At 39.4% G+C, this 21580-nt stretch overlaps 1 protein-coding gene across 4 annotated transcripts in view; it reads right to left on the reverse strand.

The window, feature by feature from the left end:
* Positions 1 to 21580, reverse strand: part of SPSB4 (splA/ryanodine receptor domain and SOCS box containing 4) — a 276718-nt gene that overhangs the window by 137755 nt on the left and 117383 nt on the right. For 2 of the 4 annotated variants that reach the window (XM_067538953.1, XM_067538950.1), the window contains exon 1: positions 12806 to 13391. The exons of the other annotated variants lie outside the window; for them this stretch is intronic. The gene's annotated coding sequence lies outside the window, so the exon portion shown is untranslated. Of the gene's footprint in view, positions 1 to 12805; positions 13392 to 21580 lie in introns of those variants that run through there. 4 annotated transcript variants of the gene reach the window in all.

Here is a 21580-nt window from a genome sequence, read left to right on the forward strand (position 1 = left end):
TGAAATAGGATTATTCCATCATAATACATAATCAACAGTGTTAAAGACCCTGTACTCAAACATTTATAAGATGGAAAAAAAGATACAAAAGACACCATTTCAGAAGGCTTACAGAAGTCATGTTTTGTTCTCGTTACAGCAGTTAACACTAGCCTTCAGCATATATGTGGTATACGTTATGAGAATAATCATTTTTTACAGCACCAGTATAACAAAGCATTTGATGCTTTACAAATTAAGGCCCTGATCTTGCAAAAACTTACAAATGGGTAAATTTTATACACTTGCACAATCCCACTGAATTCAATATTCATGTGCATTAAGTCATGTTTATAGGATGGGTGTCTGAAATACCTAAATCCTCATCAAAATGTCAAATACATGTATCAGAGAAGATGGCAAAGGAATGGGGAAAGGATAATAAGTAGAGGCACAAGAACAGTTACAAGAAATACCATAAGTAAATTAAGAGATGGTTTGAAGTAAGGAGAGATGGATGTGCAGATAGACAAGGTCATCCCATCACAAAAGCAAGTTTAGTTGCCAATGCAAGATACGATGACAAGAGCCTTACAATACATCAGTAGGCAGAAAGTAGTCACGACAGAGCAGAAGAAACTTCAAAATATCAGTGTGCCCTGCGTAGGCCACCCACTGAGAGAATCTAGGATTGACATAATAGGATTATGATTCCCCAAACATGTCACAGTTTTCTGTGCAACCTGCAAGAGTTGACATGCAGAGAAGGGATCACAGTAACATAACCTCATGGCTATGACGGCATGCTCTGCTGTAACCACATGATCAGAGGATAAATAAGGGTGCAGCCTGCACACATTTTCATATTACATTCAACACCCAACTCTCCATGGACAGATCATGATCAAAAGTGACATCTGTGTTCCTCATCTGATCCATTACATCTCTGCATTGCCACAAGCAGCAGCACAAAGTAGAAGCAAGCTTTTGCATTCCATAAGAATTGCAATACCAGATCAGACCAACACCCTGCATTATTTCAGAGGAATGCTTCAAAAACCCCATAATAATTATGCTCATGGCACAGAAGCTCCTTCCTAACTCCAGGCACTGAGTGTTTGCCAATAGGTTCTGAAGCATGTGGCTTTATATCGAATATACCTTTGGAACTTCTTACCATTTGTATAAAGGTATATAAACATCAACAGCCTCTATACAGAAACAAAAACTTCTGTTTTGTCAGGGCTAGGAAAAGGACAGCATCCTTCAAGCTTTCTTCCAAAGGAGGGGCCAAACTTACACTACAAGTTTTAGAGAGGTTTCAAATACCACACAAAAAGATCAGAACACTAAAAACATATCTAAAGCTAACCAATGAAACATGCTACAACAGCAAAAATAAACCCAGGGGTGGACATGAGAATGAACTTTCCAGAATGAATGCTGAAGGCATGAGGAATTTCATTCTCCTCCTCTTTGTTTGCCAGTCATTTTCTCTGAAACCCCCACCCCCCAAAAAAACAAACAAACAAAAAATGACGGATGGGGGTAGGAACAAAAACACACACCACTCCTAATTACACAAATTTTTCCTTGGGAAGTATATACCTCTTGTCTTATGTGTCACATTTGTCTCAACCATGAGCACACAGACGGAATTTGGTATGAAAAGAGAGGGGAATAAAGGGTAATAGGAGATTCCTAGACCTTGCAACTACATATTATTCCTGAGGTAAGATTACATATTTTCTTTATATTGCCATTTAGATTATATTTTTATTGTGTATCACCAAATTAGCACACATTTTCCCTCATCTTCAAAAAGGTCTTATGGTAAGTAAGACACTACCAAACTACCATATTTTCTAAAGTTCTTTCCTTATTGCACTTTCTCCAGTCCTGTTTGCTCTTTATCACAGGCATATTAAAGGGCCTCACCGGGATGAAATAAAGGCTGTGCAAATTTTGCATTGCACCTTCTTAAGATTGTAGAACATCAAAATCACTTGTTTTGACAAGATATTGTGTAAATAGGTGGTGAGAAATATAACTGTGCTTGTTAATGTTGGCTCCTTTTAAAAAATAGGAAAAAAATGTGTCAGTGTAAAGCTGATCTGTACAGACCAAGGAAAAATGTGTATTTCAAGTTACTAAAGAGCTCATAGCAGAGTTAAGCACAATTTTTATAGCAACATCATTGCTTTCAGTATCCATTCATTAAGGAGTTGAACATTAACAAAATATTAAAACAGCTGTTGCAGCCAAGCCTTTAATTTCATTGGTCTATAATTAGTTTTTGGGAGAAGAGAAAATCTTTGTTTAGTCTTTCAAACCAGGAAATTCCCAAGCTGTGGTAGGGAACTTTTGTTTCTGAATCACAGCCAGTCAGTCACCACTCTTGTAGGTGGGTTTCTTTCAGTTCCCAATCACAGAAGCATCTGCACGTGAAGCAAATGGTATGTCTATGCTGCAATAAAAAAAACGAAAGTACTGAGTCTTAGAGCTGGGGTTTCATAGGCTTTAAGGCCAGAAGGAACCATCCTGATCAATTGACTCAGGCTTGCGGAGCTAAAAATAGCAGCGTAGAGTTCGATCTCAGGCTAGAGCCCAGGCTGTTAGGCATGAAGGAAAGCTAAGGGTATGCGTACACTGCAACTTTTAGCCTGGCAGCTGACCCGAGCCAGTCGTGGCCATGCCACAGATCTTGCATTGCAGTATCAATGAACCCTTAGCTTTTTTCATTTCTTTTACTTCATTCTCCTTTTCTCTCATTCTCTTTCCTGCCCCCCATTTGGGATTTCATGCAATTCCCTCAGCCACCAGCCATCTCCTCCATTCTTTGCCCCAAGCATTTGCTCTGAACATTTCCTGGTCTCCTTTTGAGGGTTAGATAATTTACATTCTCCTTCACTAATGTCCCACCTTGCAGCTGCACTCTTCTGAGCCAGGACCACTAGATGTGGCTCCCTCCCTGTTCATCAGCCTTGTTCCTTCCTGTCTGTCTTTTCTGTCCGCCTGAAGTAACAAGAGGTACTTGCTCCTCTAAGGGCGGTTATGCTTCTAGCCCTTGCTGGTTCAAGGAGCAAAAGCTGTTCCAGCCCCACATGTAATGCCACTGTATTACTGGCACCCCTGGCCCCATATTCTGCCAGTCTTTTCCCCTTCTCTTGGTCTATCACTCCTCACTATGTCCTGGGTTTCCCACCTAGCGCAGGGAGTACAGAGAAGTTTTGCTCGCATATCATCTAGGAATACTTTAATTGACTTTATGAACATCTGTGGGAAAAGAGAAAGCCCAGCCTGATCTTCAGTTACTCACTTAAACTAAGATTATCTCTTGGGTAAATACCTAATCTGGAACAACAATGAAAAAAGCAAGCTTGGTATGCACATGAGCCCGAACATTTGGGATTTCCTTGGCCTAATAGTTCAACTGTGGTATGGACCAACTGTGAGAATTAAAACGTTCTGAGCATTGCCATTGCAAATGATCCTCCCAGGCATCTCCCTGTTCAGCGGTAAGATGGGCATACCCAGACACTTCCCTTTGCTCAAAGATCTTGAACCGTGTTTGGTTAGCTCAGCTCACCGACTTCCCAGCTATTTTACAGAAATACTGGTAGGATTAAAAGATATGGATGGCTTGTATAGATAGATTTTTTTTCCAGCAGTGTCCTTTGCAGGCAATAGTTGTGAAAAGCTCCTGTTGACTCAGCCTCAACATCTTAGAGGCTTAGAACAAAAACATCGATAGTTCAGTGACTATAGGTATGCCACTGGATTATTGCTATAATTTAGCTTGATTTTTCTTTATCCACCATCCTCCACCAGTCAAATTTGGCTGTCTTGGACCATGTGTTAAATAATAAATAAATTTAAAACCTCTTGGCAATCATTTAGCATTGCTGGAGAGAGATGCATCTGAGTGGATGTAATTAAACTGTTGATTCCTGCTGTGGGGTTTAAGGTAGGAAATGCAAGCCAATTATTGATGCTGTAAATGGCTCACTGAAAGAAAAAAAATAAAAAGACTGAAGCATCCCAGGGCATTAATTCAAGACAGCAATTTCATGTGTTTCTCCCATACCATTGAATCTATAGTAACAGTTGCTATACAAAATAAAGATAATAGGAAAAAGATCATCATGTCAATATAATTTCTATCAGATAACAAGAATATGCCTTCAGCATTATAGCAAATATCGGACAGTAACTACTATAGTAAAGGTTGTATCATTTCCATTGCAACCTTATTTCCAATCTCCAGTTTTTAGAAAAAATTGTTGAGAAACGTAAGCCACCTACATCTACAGCTAAAATTACCTTTGTAGTTAAACTGTCTCCTCCCCAGTTTGCACCCACAAATTGCTGTTTATAGTTCACATCAACTGACAAAAACATATCCAAGAGAATTTTTCATATATGAAGTCTAAGACAGGCCCCTGTACACATGTAAAAATATCTTGTTTAAAGCATAATGGTTAAGAAAATTGAATTAAGTATGCGTCATATTTCAGCTTGTGTGGCTAAGTATTTTATAAAACTTCTTGCACTTAAACCTCATTGGATAGGAAACAATATGTGCTTCAACAAGTATAAAGGGCTATGCACAGTCTTGACAGATTTCCACATACTTGCTCGACTGTCTTTTCACCTCAACACATGATTTTGCTTTTCAGAGATTACTGCAAATGTATAGTGGGAATACTTCAACAGGAGCAGGATTTTCAAAGCTGTTCTGCATTGGCCTAACCACTACCACTGAAAGTAATGGGAGTTTTATTGTTTTAAGTTTTAATATTTAAATTGCAATGATTTTAAACATCAGGAACTGCATCTAAACTGCCTGCTCTAGGCAGGAAAAGCTGCAAACTCCTAAAGGTGCAGAAAACCAGCCGCCTTTATCCCATATAGATATTGCAATACTCTTTGGTAACAAGGACAGTTTTTATTACTGAATGACCAGAATACTCTTATTGAAGTCAAGTTAAACATTTCCCAAATGTTGATTGTGTCAGAGATTAAGGGACTACTGTATCTCCTAGAGAAGGCACTAGCTGGTACCATTTGGGTGAAGTATTGTAGTGCAGCAGTGCACTCAAGATGAGGTTCACTGGGAGGACCATAGTTATAAAAGGTTAAAAACAATGTCCCATTGAGACTATGTATTCTTTAGTGCAGCGGTTCTCAACCTTCCCCCCCCCCCCCCCCCCAGTACCACCCGGGGAAAAAAAAAAAGGGGGGGGGGGGGGAGACTTTCAGCAGCGGCGGGGTTTCACGGCGGTGGATTCGGCGGCGCGGTACGGTTCGCGTACCACCCAGCCTTCTTCGAAGTACCACCGGTTGAGAACCGCTGCTTTAGTGTCAAAGAACTTTGATTACCTGTTACTTGTCTCACAACAGCTTTCAGCTTTACAATAGCTGAAAGACTTTTCTGGCTTCTTGAAGCCACATGGTTATGCTGGAGGTATGAAAAAAATTAGTGGGTTCTGAACACTAAAAACAACCTAAAACTCATGGGGAAGAAAAGAGGAAACACTACTTGATTAAATATACTGGTGTCATTTTTCAAGAAGGTATAACACTGCAGATGCATACTCATAGGCATGTCTAGAAATGAGACCAACCCTTTTTGTGAAAGTTTAAACAGTGTACCCAAAAACCCATTATACTTCATTCCTGAAGTGCCCACTGTGTACATACAAGATTCAGCTGAATGTAGAGAGTTACCCACATCCAGAACTAGATTAGTCAAGACAGAGTAATAGCTAACACACTCATAGGGCCTACTCCTGTTGCTATTACATTCAAAGGCAAGGCTTCTATTGAGGTCAACCTAAATTAATGACATTGCTGGGTGCTGAGCAAGTTTTGAAATACTCAATCTAATCCCAAGAGTCAGAGTAAATTCTCATTGCTAAATTCACCAGATGGATGTTCAGTTTCCCATGCAACACAACCACGATTTTCCCATCACAGGAAAGAACAAAGTTACTAGTCTCTCTCTTTCCAGACTAAATCACCATAAATGCTGAAGAAAAAACCGCCGATGAGCAGATGGTGAAATTGTTAATATTTAACACAGCTTTCACTTGCGTAAGCCTTTTTCAGCCCTACAAGAAGTCCTGCTATGGGAGCAAGTAAGTTGCAACACAGGCATTGTCACTGATAGTTCAGTTCAACCTTAACTTTTAAATACCCACATTAAGTACATTAGGCTTAGGTAGCACCCTTACGATTGTTTTCGACAAATTCTCATATCATCTTTACAGGAGACAAGTTATTTTTTAATGAAACTACAATTAAACTATAGATCAGGGTATCACCCAGAGCACAGAACATTAGCCTGAATTAACAGAAGCTTATTGAAATAGAACTGTGGCAGTTACCAAGAATTTTATGCCTATCAACGAAACATGAATACCACAAAAAAAAAGTCACGACAGCTTTAGAGGCAGGAATTACAAATACACAATGGTCATTTTTGGAAGTAAAATATTTAAACCTGGAAAATTAAGCACAAATTGCCTCCCAAGACATTTATATTTAGTCCAGTAATTTAAAAAGAATGAATTTTTAAGAAGTAAAACTAAAGTTTGCTTCACTTAAGAAATGTTTTAGATTTATATGACACCATTATAGTGCACAAAAGGAGATACTGCTTAAGTTCTCCTCTGCTTCACTGTTTGAATCATCCCATTCCGCACAGTTGCTTTACAGGCTGTGCACTGATGGGATTTCCACATTATTCTCCAGATACAACAGTGGTCACCCTTAAAGAAATGTGCATTTATTGCATTTCACTGTTTATAGGGTTGCTGCCATAAAAGATCATTCCCAATAAAATCAACAGTACATGGTAAGTTTTTCAGGAACCATTAGTCACCTTAAATGTTCTTTCACTCTGAGGAGAGTCTTCCTTCCCTCATGTCGCCTCTCTTGTACACTTTGGCTGCTCTGCTGCTGCTACAGGGCTGACCCAGAAGCTGAAAATTCTGCTCTGCACATCCTTAAAGGGCCTATTCCAAAGCAGAACCTTTATATGCAGCAATATTCGCAGGTTTTGGATGGCCTCCAGCTTCAAAATGCCAGACTTTTGGGAAGACTGCATCACTAAGAGTTATTAACATTGCATCACATAGAAGAATCATTGTGACGCAGTCAAAAATATTTTGAACGGTACATTTTAGCATAGGTGCCACTACCATAATAATATTTTGACCTCTCCAAACGGGAAGGAGGGTCCCCAACTGAACATGACTTCCCACATACTAAAAGCCTCAATCCTCTGAACTCCTCCTTGCCAGTAATATGGGCAGTCCTCATTTTTTGATCGAAGATGCCATATACGCTTTGTTAAATTCAAAGGTAGCATTTGGATTGCTGTAAATTTGATACAAGAAAAATTCAAGAATACTGGCAAAATGAAAACTGTTCATTACAATATACATATTTTGGATGGTTTGCCTAAAGTGAACTATAAAATGGATTGCAGCAGTCAGTTCACCTGCTAGAATTCCGAGAAATTAATTTATGAAAGCATAATTCAAGAAGTCGGCAGTCAGCCAGAATCCAAATATAATCATTTTGTGAACTCAGCAACACACTTCTTGGAGTGTAGCTATGATTACAACGTACACACTTCCTGAGTGACAGAAACAGGCTATTTTGACTTGTGTATTTGAGATGCGTATAGTGGAGGCCACTAAGTGAAATATTGACCACCTGTAGTGGTTATGCACATATTATTCCAGAACAATGCAGCAGCCAGTTACATATATGGATGTTGACTATAAATACCCACAACATGGGAGAAGCATTCCGTGCCTGACACGGTTTCTCTCCTTTCACTGTAAGCCTTGTATTAACTGGCTTAATGTAATCGTTGTTAACTCTTCCTTTCTGATTTAAATATTTTTGCATATCTTTCACAGATCAGTTGTAAATATTATTAGCCAGCATAGGTAATAATTGTAAAAATGCACCTTTTACCTCATTTTCACTCCATTTTTTTTAAACTATTCTTTGTAATGAAAAAATGTTATGATTTACAGTGTGTGGTATTTCCATTCTAAGTAAAAGGCATACTACTGCAACTACTACTGTAGGTAAACCCTATTGTGCAATAAAAATCCTTTTTTTTAAAAAACAGTGACCTCTAGCATTCATCACTAGAATTATACCCTGTCACTGGTCTGCATGTTGAAGAGAAGTAGGCAGAAAATGAAGCATTGAAAGGGATTTAGACACCCACTGAAATTAATGCCAATTGAGAACTCAAATTCCCTAAGCAGTTTTGAAATATCCAACCCTTCTTGCATAATGTTTCTAAAGATATGAAGTTGCTCTGGTACCTTCTCTCTTGGAAAGAATAATTAAGGGATGGGTTTCTCAATCTCTCTCCTCTTGAAACTGTTCCACTTCGTATAATTATTCACTGGGGCAGAGAAAGATTAATTCCATAGCACAGTAGTTGGAGAATTCATCTGGGTGGGAGGGGGGCTTGACTTCAAATCCTGACTCCCCATTCGGTAGAGTACGTATTTGGATCCAAGTCTCCCACATTCTGGGTGAATGCTATAAGCACCAAGTAACTGAATATATGGGGGCACCAACGCCTCTGGCTGTATTTTGCTCAAAGCCCGATCTAGCAGACACAGTGCTACGGCACTCTCTGAGCACATCTTGGATTCTTCAGGCGAGGAATAGCCTATTTAATTAATCTTGCTGGGGCTCAGGCATGTTAGCCACCAAGCTGTTCAATGATGTCAACTGAGGCAGCCATGCACATTTCCACTGACAAAATTTAGGCACCCAGACACTTTAAGCAGAGAATTAGACAACAGCTAATCAGAGAGGTTTGAAGATTAAAATTTTGGACTTGGACACTTTCAGTGGCAGTTAGCACTTAAGTTCCCCTATGAAACCATTCCAAAGTCTCTCCAGAGAGTGCCTAGGCTTGTGTAGTTCCCCTAAGGATCCCTGAGGTTAGAACTGTATGCAAATATTTCAAAGTGGTCATAGTTAGTTTAATGACAATTATTTCAAGACACAAAATTGGATTTCTTTGTGACCTCAAAGCATCACAAGAGCAAATAATACACTTATACAGGTATCATAGAAATGTGGTAACACTGGACATTTTTATTCAACCCTTCTTGTTCATTATGATCTCTGTTGAGAATGTACACAGTTCTGTGCTGGGAAGATCATACTGACTTCAGACAGTTGACCGTGCAGCTACCCCTACTAGTACAAGCCAAAATATGGTCTGGTAGAAGCTCAAATGCCATTGTGCCCTAGAAGAATACAGGAAGTAGTTCAGCATCCACATTTTTATATCCATGTTGCAATGCTGATCCAGTATCTGGTTTACCTAAGTGTAAAGACATCCTAATCTGTGTTTCAAATCTTTTAATACATCATCATTTGGAAGCTTTGACCAATAAGCACCAGATTACAGTCTTGAAAGTAACAAACAGTAAAAATTGTAGTCATCATCATGGCAGTGTTTCTGGAATGGTGCAAAAGACACTCATTTTGGGTATCTTATAGCTCCACTTGACATTTCCACAACATATTTACTCTGAGCATACATAAAATAAGCTTCCAAATATTACGACATGGGTATGTGGAGCATGTGTACATTAAACTCCAAAAATAGGGCCCTCCGTGGAGAATTGTTGGACACCTATCTGGCAAGTTTTAATTCAGAGCAAATGTTTATATTTAAATATAAATCATGAAATATGGTATTCTATGGAAATACTATCAAACATTTAACTGCGTGAATGCAAACAGCACTTTTACTTTAAGTTTTGATAAGACAATATTGATTCAGTTCCAATTGGCAATCTTAAACACAGCTTTCATAATCGAAAGCAGAAATAAATTGGCTCATTACATATTTTTAGGACCTTAGTACAACATACATTGTCTTATCTTTCCATTATACCCAAGCAGTGTACTTGATTTATATGGCTCAGCAAGAAAAATCTAAATTAGTTCTGTCAATCTAAAGAGGGTTTTGTCAGCATGACTCCTTTACAATTCAACAGACTTGAGTCAAGGTTCGTGTCTTAGATCACACAATAAAGTAAAGCATCTCCATAGAATACCAGCCATTGTTGCTCCATTATAATTCTTTCATTGGCCTGAAGCCAGTATTTGCAAGTTCCACTAAAATTTATGTCCAAGTACCATCTTGGGAAACTTGGCTATAACTAAAAAACCTTTACATTTCCCTTTTCTTTATTTATTTTCTATTAAGTATAACAGCATGTCTACATTACCATTGTTAAAACTGGAATTTACAGGTCTTGGAATTTGTTTGAAAGCCTTCTTAAATTTGAACAGGAGCAATGTTGCCATAGTGCAAGGAGACTGTAAGTAAAGGACGTCAGTGTTGCTGTAGACAGAAGCCAAGCAAGCTAAGCAGAAGAAATAGCTAAAAATACAGTATGATTTACAAGACTTTAACCTGCTAAACACATGGCTTTTTTTTAAACCAAGAGGAATTTGGTAGAAATGTTTTTAACATAAAGTTGCTAATCATTCTAATAAAGGTCTGGTAACAGTGACAGGCTAGTCAGACCTCAGAACCTCACATTCTGATTTTAACCTTATCAGGTCTGTAACTGCAACAGTCTGAGGATAAACAAGCTAATCATAGGGGCATAGGTCCCTAGTCACAAGTTCAGTTAAATTCGAGAGCATCTTATGAAGAAGGTAACTAACCATCACATGCAACACCCATACAATCCATGAAATAGCACCATGCTCCATTGTGACACTTTTCTCCCCTGTAGGGGAGAGGACGGAGTGCTAGTGACCTAAATACAGAAGTGGAACACACATTGTTTGTGGAAGAAGACAAGCCAGAAATAGTTTGCTCAGTTTTAGGGTTTTTGGTACATGGAAAATCCATTACGCTAAGTTTACAAAGCAACAATAAAGTCTAACAAGTTAATGAGTTGCTTCATGTGGACCAGCATGAGAGATGGTCTATCACTCAGCAATTTTTATGCTACAGGAAACATATAAAGTCATAACAGCCTCAACAAAAATTCAGAATTCCAGTCTGCTCAAGTGAGTGTATATTTAGTTTCTGATGTATCTTCATTTGAGCACTTCTGTGCAAGTGACCTCAGCATGCCTACTTATAAAATGTATTTCCCAAAAGGGAACCTCACATCACTGTATCGCAACAAAGCACTGAGGAATATTGAGCAAGAAGACTGATATCTGATGAATTTAAGTGAAGTCTGCAAAGCAAGAAGAAATAAGGTGAGGAGAACACATGAATTAGGGGGCCACCAAACTACTGCTCCTGGATCCCCCTAATCAGTTAAATACAGAAGTTCAGCTCTTAGTTTCACAAGCTCCCAGCATATAAAGGTGATGTTGTTACAGCATGATCCATTTGAAGACCTTCAAGTGCTTCAAAGACATTAATAAATTAAGCCTTAGCACCACTGTGATATAGGGAAGTGCAGATGGAGAACTGGAGGCACAGAGAGGTTGCCCAAGGTCACGTAACAAATCAATGGGCAGAGAAAAGACTATATAAACCAAGTCCCCCACCTCACAGTTTTGTGCTTTAGCTACTAGGACACACTTCTGTTAATACCACCACTGTACGAATATTATAAAACCATTGCCAATAGTTTTTAAAAAGTGAACTCACAATGTTTGACTATATTCTGTCAACAGTACAAAGTAAGACTAACTGCAACTTTCATATTCCTGACAGACTGCTTTTGTTATTAAAAATGCAGTGTGCCTTGAGATACACTGCACAAACCAAACAAACATTAGTTGCAGTCTTAGGAATAGCCCTTTAGGGGCTGTTATTTTTAAGGACAAACTCTTTCACAATGCAGTGTTGTCTTGTTATGGATAGTTTCTGTCAGGAAGGGCAATAGAAGCATTGTGAAAAATCTGTTTTGACTAGCACTCCGGGACGCAGCCAATATCAAACTGGTGACTGGAGTAATAGCTGACCAAATCTGGATTCAGGATGCTTCTCACCCTGTAGCAGTGTGTAATGTATATTTTATAAAATACAAGGGAGCAAAATATAAATGTAAACTAACATAGCAAATGTCACATCAACTTTACATACCCATCTTAAACTAGACTGTTCTTCCTCCTCCAGAATGAATGGGATTCTACGCTTGAGGAATTCAACAGAAAACAGGGTGGCACACTATTCAATAGCATTTATGTTTCATAAAGTATTACTATTGCAAATGGGGATCAGACCAATTCCAAAGAACAGCCTTGCCCGGAGTTTTTAAAAGTAGCAACAGGGCAAATGGATTGAATATATTTCTTCATTGGAACTCACACCCAGTAATCAAACCAAAGTTTTTATGCTGACAAATTATAACTTGTGTTACTGTTGCAAAGAGACATTTCATATATATGCTAATTAACTCACCTGAAATCTCCTTCATTCTCTAAAAATCATTCTCTAAATGTCTACAAATATTGCACTATCAATCAATCTGCCCTCTACAGAGATTTTTTTGCTTACACAGCGACTGCTTGAGTCCACCATCTAGATTCACAGGCAGCATAAACCTATGGGCTTTTTGTTTGTTTTTCACATTTTTGTTGTTGTGAAAATCAAGTTTTAAAAGCATTTCTGAAAGGCAAGAGAAGAGATGTTAATATTTCAACCCCAGATACAGGGGGGTTGTTATTTTTAAGTACTTCTTACTAAACTTGCAGCCACTGTTTCGACAATGTACCTCACTACATATAACACGGAATAAAGCAACATTGGTAATGAGTGGAAAACATTCACCTTTCGAGAACTTACCATACAAATATTAAAGCCCCTTTTATGCTGATCCGTTATGGGAATACAAGAATCCCGAGGAAAAGGTCGAACCACAAGTAAACAAACAAAACAAAAGAGGTAGCTGGGACTCGCAGAAGTATTTCCTAGAACAGTTTTTTCCTCTCGAATAGCAACTGATCTAAGCTTCCAAACTCCAGCAACTGTAGTTCGGCAAAAGCAAAACCTCGCGAAGAGGCAGATTTCAAAGCAAAGCTATAGCTGAAGGCTGCTTAACCAAGTGTGAGACAGCCACATCCGTGTGGTGTGCGCTGCTGGGACTCCAAACATGCCAGCCAAAGGAAAGAGGGGAAGGGGGGAGGAACTCTTCCTCACTCAGTAGGATACAAGCTTGTAACAGATTTCGAGGCAGGCATCACAGCCAGGAAACACTTCACAGCGCGTCCCTCCGAAAAAGTGCCGTCACTCCCCGCAGAAGGAAACTGGCCTCACGCCCGTCGCAGACCTGGTTTTGTTGTTCCTTCAAAGGCTAATTTACTTGGTGCCTAACGATTTCTCTTGCTTTCTCTCTCTCCTCCCCCCGCGGGCTCCTAAGAGAGACTGAGACAGCCCGGATGGGAAGGGGAGGGAAGAGCAGAGCCTGCAGGCAGCTGAAACGAGTGCAGGCAGCGGTGCCCCATCAGGAAAACTGATCCTGCTGATCTCATCAGTGAGGGCTACTAATCCAATGACCAAGGAATTAAGAACAGATGGCGACGCCCCTTCCCCCAACACCAGCGTTACCACCCAGACACAGAAAGGCGCCCGCTACAAGCCTGAGCCTACCAACACCAGCCCGCTCGGCTACGGGGGGCAATGCACCTCCTCCTGCTCCCGCACAAAGGGCATTGCATTTCCCGGGCACGTGCAGCGCTCACCAAGCGCACTCTTCGCTCTCCGAGCCAGCCACGCGCGGCCGCAACACCGGCTGCAACTTCTCCTCGCGTCCATGAAGGCTGGTTTGTTTGTTTGTTTAAACACACACACACGAAGCCCCCAATACACCAGTGACGCGAACTGTAGAGGTGCCGGGCGCGCCCCTCACCAAGGCTCCTGCAGAAGTCAATAGAAGCTAAGGTTGCTCCTGCACCACTGAAAATCACCCTCCACACATGGACTGCCGCCCTGGCGTGTCCTAGACAGGACGGGGGATCTTGCACCTCTCTCTCTCCCTCTCCTTCCACCCCACCCGCTCTGTCAGAGTGGTATTAGGCCACGATCCTGCAAAGACTTAACTAGTGGGCTTCATTTGACTAGTAAGTAGTCCCATGAAAATCTAAAGGAGCTACTCACGTGGGGTAAAATTAAAAACGTGTGTACATTTTTGTAGGATTGTGGCTTTAGATTTTAAGCTGTTGGAACAGACTGGACTCCTCACAGGCCTGTATATCTCCCAGCAAACTTTTTGATGCTAAATAAACAAACACCTACTAAATAGGGCTCCAACCTTGCATTGTGATCTGTTCAAGAAAACTGCTACACTAACTTAGAATCCACTACTGTGGGCCTATGCAAATCACAATGCAAAATCGGGACCTTTGCGCCCCCCCCCCCCTACTGTTTTTATTAATTCCATTCCATAGTTAATGTGAAACCCAATGTTTTGTGATGCTAATACTTGCTTTGATTCAAAACCCTCTGCAATAATTTGCATATGTGCTTTCCCCCTCCCCACTTGTGCCTTACTATCTAGCTGAAACCTTTTCTTTCAGATGCTAATTTTGCTACTACTATCTAGACATTTGTCACCTCAAAACCAGGTAAGAACCCCTCACTCAGAACCTCAAAATACAGAAAAGGAAGTCTGAAATAATACACAGCTTTCAGATTTAAAAGAACACTTCCATGTAGGTTGGGGCAATAGAAATTCAAAGGGGTGAAGACATATGGTCTTTTCATGGATTTTGTTGTATTCTCTGGAATCTAAGCTTTCTTTTATTTTAAAAAAAATGATATTTTAACCCTTCTCGTGGTGATAACCTTCCCAGTGTAAACTAATGAACTTTTTTCAATTGGAGTCTCCAGCCATACAATCTGAAACAAAAGCAGTAAGAAGTGTGAATTTCCACTTTCATCTGAACTGAGGGCTAGTCTACCCTTAAAACTTACAGAGGTACAGCTGTACCACTTGTGTAGCCGCATTATGTTGATGGGAGAGAGCTCTCCTGCTGACATAATAAAACCACCTGAACAGTGGTAGCTATGTCAGCGGGAGAGTGTCTCCCACTGACGTTGTGCTGTCCCCATTAGCGCTTACACCGGCAAAAGTTATGTCACTCAGGCAGGTATTTTTTCACACCAATGAGCAACAAAAGTTTTGCTGGAATAAGTGCTACTGTAGACAAGGTCTGAGTGTTTAAACTTTAAAGCCTAGACTGGACCACTTCACTACCAAACTAATCTGAAAGGATGTTTCAGGGCAGCAGGGCTGCAATTTCTGCATATGCAAATAGTTGAATATTCTGAGGACTGAGAGCTTGCTACTGTCTTTAAAATTAGGCTTAAAGTGAAGTTTACATCATCATCAACTACAAAATCATTGGGATTAGTAGTTTGCCTTGCATGAATGTGAGTTTTTCTATAAAATTTGGTCCAGTTGCATTTAAGGCTATTCACAGTTTTAAATAAATTGACCTTTTTAAATAACTCTCCTTATGTGTTTTGCAGTGGTGTGTATTTAGGAAAGTAGAGATAAATAAAAGACAACAAACATCTCACTCCCAAAATTGTAGAGGTTAGAGGGGGACCTCCCTTATTTATATGACAGCTGCTATTTGTTTGATAGACTTCATTAGGACATTCCTAATACAAGCATTAGTAAAAAGGCTCAATTTATACTAATGGCTGAAAGGCCATGCTCTTGGAAGGGTGTGGCAAGTGGTCCATAATCTACATAGTCTCTCTCAGACACCAACGATATTGTTGCCTGAAAATTAGCAGTGTAGTAAAGGTGGTAATTTGTTGTTACCTCTTATAGCACAATGGTCTAAGAGTCTGCGTGGGTCACCTGGGTGTAATTCGTGAAGTCAAAATGGCTGAGAACTTGAAAACTGGACAGTTACAGACTACAAATCCCAATGATGATTGAACATGAGGCTATTCTGAACAAAAAGATTTCTCATCCATTCTTGTAGCTGTTTCCATCACTTCACACTGACTCAGGCATTCTATGCTTCAGAGTGACATACAGTGACAATCCAGGAATCTTAATCTGGAGATGATTCACACCAGAAACAGGGGGAAACAGTGAAAGAGTTGCAAAGTACTCTGTGGGATAGAAGAACAGCCTGATAAACGTTCTGGAACTCCCACAAATGTTTTATAAGGCATACTGTGGGAATTAAATTGCCTGTCCAAAATCTCTCTCCAACACTTAGGTAACCAGTAGAGATAGATGAAACAGCAAATATAAGAACCAGTTGGAACTGTAACCTTCTTCTAGGTTTGAAAAAATCTGAGTAAGTATTTCCATTGCCTCCCATTCCAAAACCCGCAACCGGCCTTTGCAAGACATGCTACAACCCTAGGATGAAGGGTTTCAGGCCCAGATCCTCAAAGGTATTTAGGCTCCTAAATTCCACTGTAATCAAAGCAAGGTAATAGCCTAAATACTCTGAGGATCTGGGTCTTTTGATCTCTATTACTAAGCCAGTCTCTGTATTCCAATTTCACTTCTCTGGTTGAACAAGAAAATACATTCTGCACTCCATCCTTTCTTCACCTCAGCCTTAAACAGGGCTGTTATTTTTCTAAGGACAAGCCCTTTCAGATAGATTTGTCACCTATTTTCTTAGATCATATGTCCTTTCATGCAGAGACATGTCTACTACTACATTTGTACTTTGACTAAAACAATGGGGCCCCTCAATTCTAATTAGGGACTCTAGGTGCTACTATAAAAAATTCTGCAATGGAAGGTTAAGGAGCAATTTTACAGCTCAACCACTTCTTCCCTTTTATCTTCACAGATATTCTTGGGCACGTAAGGTCTGAAACTCAAACAACTGAGAACAATCAGGCAGCAGGGAGATTTGGTCAACACAATGCACATGCAAAATGTACGTTTACTTGAGTATACAGAAAGTGGTTCTACTGCCTATACTGGTTGCTGAGGACTGACACACATTGTTTGTATATGGATAGAAATGATACATCCTTCTGCATATGTCTAGACTAGGAAAAAACAGGTCATGTTTTAACTAACAATTTAACAAAGGAATTTGCACCTAGTGCAGACATAGCAAGTTGTGTTTGGAAATGTATTAGCTGGTCATGGCCAGTACAGGAGGGTGTTTGCACACTAAAGCTCTACAATTTCATTGCATACATTCACTAAGTAGCATAAATAAACAGCAGATCACAGCCCTATGGTAGAGGTGTTTGGAACTGTACACCAAAAAGGCAGAAACTCAAAAAACTCAAAAGGTTGAACAGGAAATGAACTAAGAATTTTCCCTGCCAGGCTAAAGGTGTGATCTTAACAGCTGAAAAGGAAGGTTTAACAAAAATATACACTGAGAAACAGTGATTTTATTAGATGACCATATGGAAGATCAGTAAGGCCTGTCAGAATAGCAATACAGCTATCTCAGAGAAATGAACATTTCCTAGGGCATTCAATTTTGAATAAATGAGCATGAGGAAATTACAGACTATTGAAAGAAATATCTAATTGCAAAAGCCAATATAGAGTAAAGATGACTGTTACTATAGATAGGATAAGAAGAGACAGAGCTTGAGAGTCCCCCCCAACAAAAGAATTTGTTGAGATTCCCTGCTCATGTCACATTTGATACCCACCTCCCAGCGCTAAGTGTGCGAGTTTCATGTTGACAACATCATGAGCCTCCCTCAACCCTGTAGATTAGATAGTTCAAGTTCCTAGTTGAAAATAATGAGGGCCCTGCTTAAGTACATGAGCCAGTGGGTTCAGTCAAGGAACAAGACAGAGTTCATGAGATACTGAGACCCCTTTAAGCATCTGGGCCTAAATGACTTACACACAGTCACACATAAATTTGGGGCACAGCAGGACTTGAACCAAGGTGTCAAGTGTGACGCTAGTGCCCTAACCATTGGATCATCATCCGTCCTCACATGGTTGTTCATTGTATCATTTAAGGCCCTTATCCTGCAAACATTCATGCAAGTGTTAAAATCAATGGGACTATTCACAGTAGTCAAGTTAACCATGTGCATAAGTGTTTGCAGGTTCTTTTGAACATCTCATTTTATAGGTTATTTTAGCAAGATTTGGTCTTCCTCTAATAAAATCTTTGGCTTTTTAACCCTCTTATATGGTGAACCTCTCAATGAAAAATAATTAACAGCTTACCACAGACAGGATATTTAAAAAAATTAAACACTTTACAGCGAAACTAAAAAGAGTGTCTATCTTTTAAATAAAGTCCTTTTACACAGAGAGCTAGGTCAGGAAGTTACACCACAGCTCTGAAAAAAATAGCATGCCTTCTTTTTCAGCAAACTCTATTATACAAATACATTAACAATTAAGTAACAAAAGCAGTCACCCTTCAAAATTGCTATTTGCTGCCTTTACCATTCTTTTATTAAAGTTATGGCATTTGCTATAATAGCACAATGGCGCAGAAACCATTTTAGGCTGGGATTTTTAAAGCTGATAATAAATTTGGATTTGGGCCCAATTTGGCAAATTTCATATATGCTGTGTTAAATTTGTTTCTTTGTTTAAAACCATCTGTCATCTAGCTGCACAACTATTCTTGTTAATTGTAGCACCCACAAAGTATGAGGCAACTTCCAAACACACAAATTAGCATAGCCCTAGTTTCCAAGACTTTACAACCTTACATAATAAAAGATATGTTGAGTTGCATTAGATAAATTGGTTAAAGGGCCTGAATTTCAGGAGTACATTCAGCTGGGAGAAAAAGAGTAGAAACAAAGTAACAGAAAGACCTGTAAAAATGTGTCAAATTTTATCCAAAACACAACTCTATGCTCTTGCACATCTCTAGTAATTACTACATTCCAGATAGGCATGCTTCATTGTTCCTTCTATTACTGGGTAAGAGCAATACTTAAGTTTGTATGATAGGTGTTAGATAAGCAGCCCTGAAAAGAGAGGACCTTCCTTTATTCAGAGAACAGATGCATATCTACAGGCAACAACTGTGCCACACTATTACTCCTCAAATCTGGCCACCTCTAGCAATGAATTCAGTCTCTGTTTGTTTGGTACTGGGACTCTGCTGCGATCACAAGGCTGTCAGAGTCACACAGTCTACTGCTATAGAAGTGAAAGGCTTTATACACTGCTCCAGGCTCCCCAGTCATCCAGAGCACGTAATGTAACCCTTGTGTAAAGGGCATTCCGCCTGGCTTCTTAAAAGTGAGTAGTGATATGGGGTGCCTCGACATTTGCATGACCAACCTGAGATACTTTAAAGGAGACTGATTTTAAGAGGGGAGGCGGTTACATATTTCTAAAAATAGGCCCCTTTAAAGTGTCTTAAATTGGACACCCAAAATCATTACTTTCTTTTGAAATCTTGGGTCCAAAGTTCAGTACACTGTTCATAACCAGTTACATAACCAAATATCCCTCCTATACACATAACATAGAAACAAAAATCTATTTCTGAGAATATCTGCATACAATATCCAGGGGTAGGAGGAAAATTTGTCTTAAATCCTTTTGTATTTTGCTCAGGTCCCATCTTCATCACGGTCTCAGGGGTTATGTCAGTTTCAACTGTCAGAAGTAAATTGATTTCTCTGTGGACTCTGTCTCCAAATGTGTCTCTTTTCTTCATGCAAAAAGGAATTGGAAATAGCAGCCATGCCACACATTACGGTCAATAGAAGACAGACACCAACTATTTTATTTAGTTTTATACAAAATAAATAACTTTCAAATAAATATTTTAATTGATTACTCATACTACTCCATCAGTAAACAAAAGAGAGAGGCCCCAGAAGACATAATAAAATAAAAATCCTTCCACAGCAGTAATGATGCCTGGGAGAAAGCCTAACTCATGCTAAGAGGCCTATCCCAACTATTTTGGGTTCTGGAAGCCCAGGAGCTGAATTCCAAAGCAAAGGATCCCCTCATGGAAAATTATGTTAGTAGCTCTGGCCTGTTTAAATGAGGGAGCTCCCACATGAGTGCCTCTGCTGACCTCAACTGCAGCAGTCTGGCAGGTAGTCTTTCAAGTAACTGTGTGTCAACTATTTAAGGCATTTCAATGCCATGAATTCCACCTGGCTAAGTTAGACAGCTATCCTAGAACTTTGGTAGAATATGCTCTTGGCTTGAAACTCCATTGATGCAGCAAGTAATCATTCTGTACTAGCTTTCAGTGTGTAGCTGCTTGTCGTGTGCTTAACAGCAATCCAATCTTAAATTAAAGTCAAGAATATCTATGATAAGATCCACCTCTGAGAAAAAAAAGTCACATTTGTTTTACTGGGGGTTGGTGAGTGTAAGTGTCCTTGACTAGGGCTGCTACTGGAGCATCTAAGATCAGCCCAGGGTAAAATAACTTACTGGTACAGTACATTGTACACCTGTATTACAAAATACAGTTACTCTCCTTCAGTTTGGTGTCAGTATAATCCTCATCAACTCATCCAGGTACTTCGCCCAACACATCAACATTATCTCTGCTTTATCTGCTTTGACTCACAACCAGCTAGCTCTCCTCCAAGCCCTAAGATCATCTGAACATTCCACTAACCAAACCAAAACATATGTGATAGAGACTTAGAGCTGGGTATCATCAGCACACTGAGTAAGCCACAGCCCATTTCTCCTTTCTAAACCTTCTACTGCTTCACATATTCATTGTACCAGTGAGGTGACAAAACAAACCTTGTGGTCCCCTCATAAGTGAGGCTTTGGGATTAGAGTTAGTACCATATGTAACTATTATGGCGTCTGCTTTTTAACATGTGTACAATGACCCAAAGCAACTACTCATGGAAATCCATCAATCCCTTGCTTTGGGTCATATCTACATGTTTAGAAGCAGAGATCATTATGTATGCATGCACACACGCACACACACACACACACACACACCCTTTCTTGTGCCTGAAACCAAGAACACCTCCATTCATAATGCCTCTGACAAATCATTTAGTCAGTTATTTAGCTAGCCTTTCAAATTTTGTCATGATACCCTGCTAATTTGCTAAATACATTATCTCTTTATGAAAATCTAGAGAATATGCACTACCATGCTTTATTTTATGTAATACCGTAAAAATTGATTACATGTTTTTGCTTCATGAGCATCTCCTTAACCTATCCTAGCAGATAACTTTCATTATATTTCAAAATATAAATGTCAAGCAGATGGAAATATAGATCCAAAATAAGCGTTTCCCCTTCAAGGTTTCTTCCTTGAAAAACAGAATCTCTTTACTTAAAGGTAACTCCAGATTAGTCCCTTGTTTCTCAGGAAAAATCCAATCTTGTGCAAGATAGAACTTTAATAATGCCAAGGACTAAAGATGTATTCATCCAGAAAAACAGACTGTTACTCAATGTGTTCCAGCAGTTCAACCTCATCAAAACATTAGATAGTCCATTAATATTGCAGTAATTTTATTATTTCAAGCTCTCATCTTCAATTATATTGTATAATATTCTCTCTCAATTACTACTTCCTCAACTAGAATAAGAACTCTGTTTGCCATTTTAGCAATATATCTTGGAGAGCTGAGGAAATAACTCACTTCAATACTTTAATTCAGTATGTTTAGACA

This window comes from Emydura macquarii, unplaced genomic scaffold, assembly GCF_026122565.2.
Source record: "Emydura macquarii macquarii isolate MOO-44397 ecotype Brisbane River unplaced genomic scaffold, CSIRO-AGI_Emac_v2 contig_499, whole genome shotgun sequence".
NCBI classification, from domain to species: domain Eukaryota; kingdom Metazoa; phylum Chordata; order Testudines; family Chelidae; genus Emydura; species Emydura macquarii.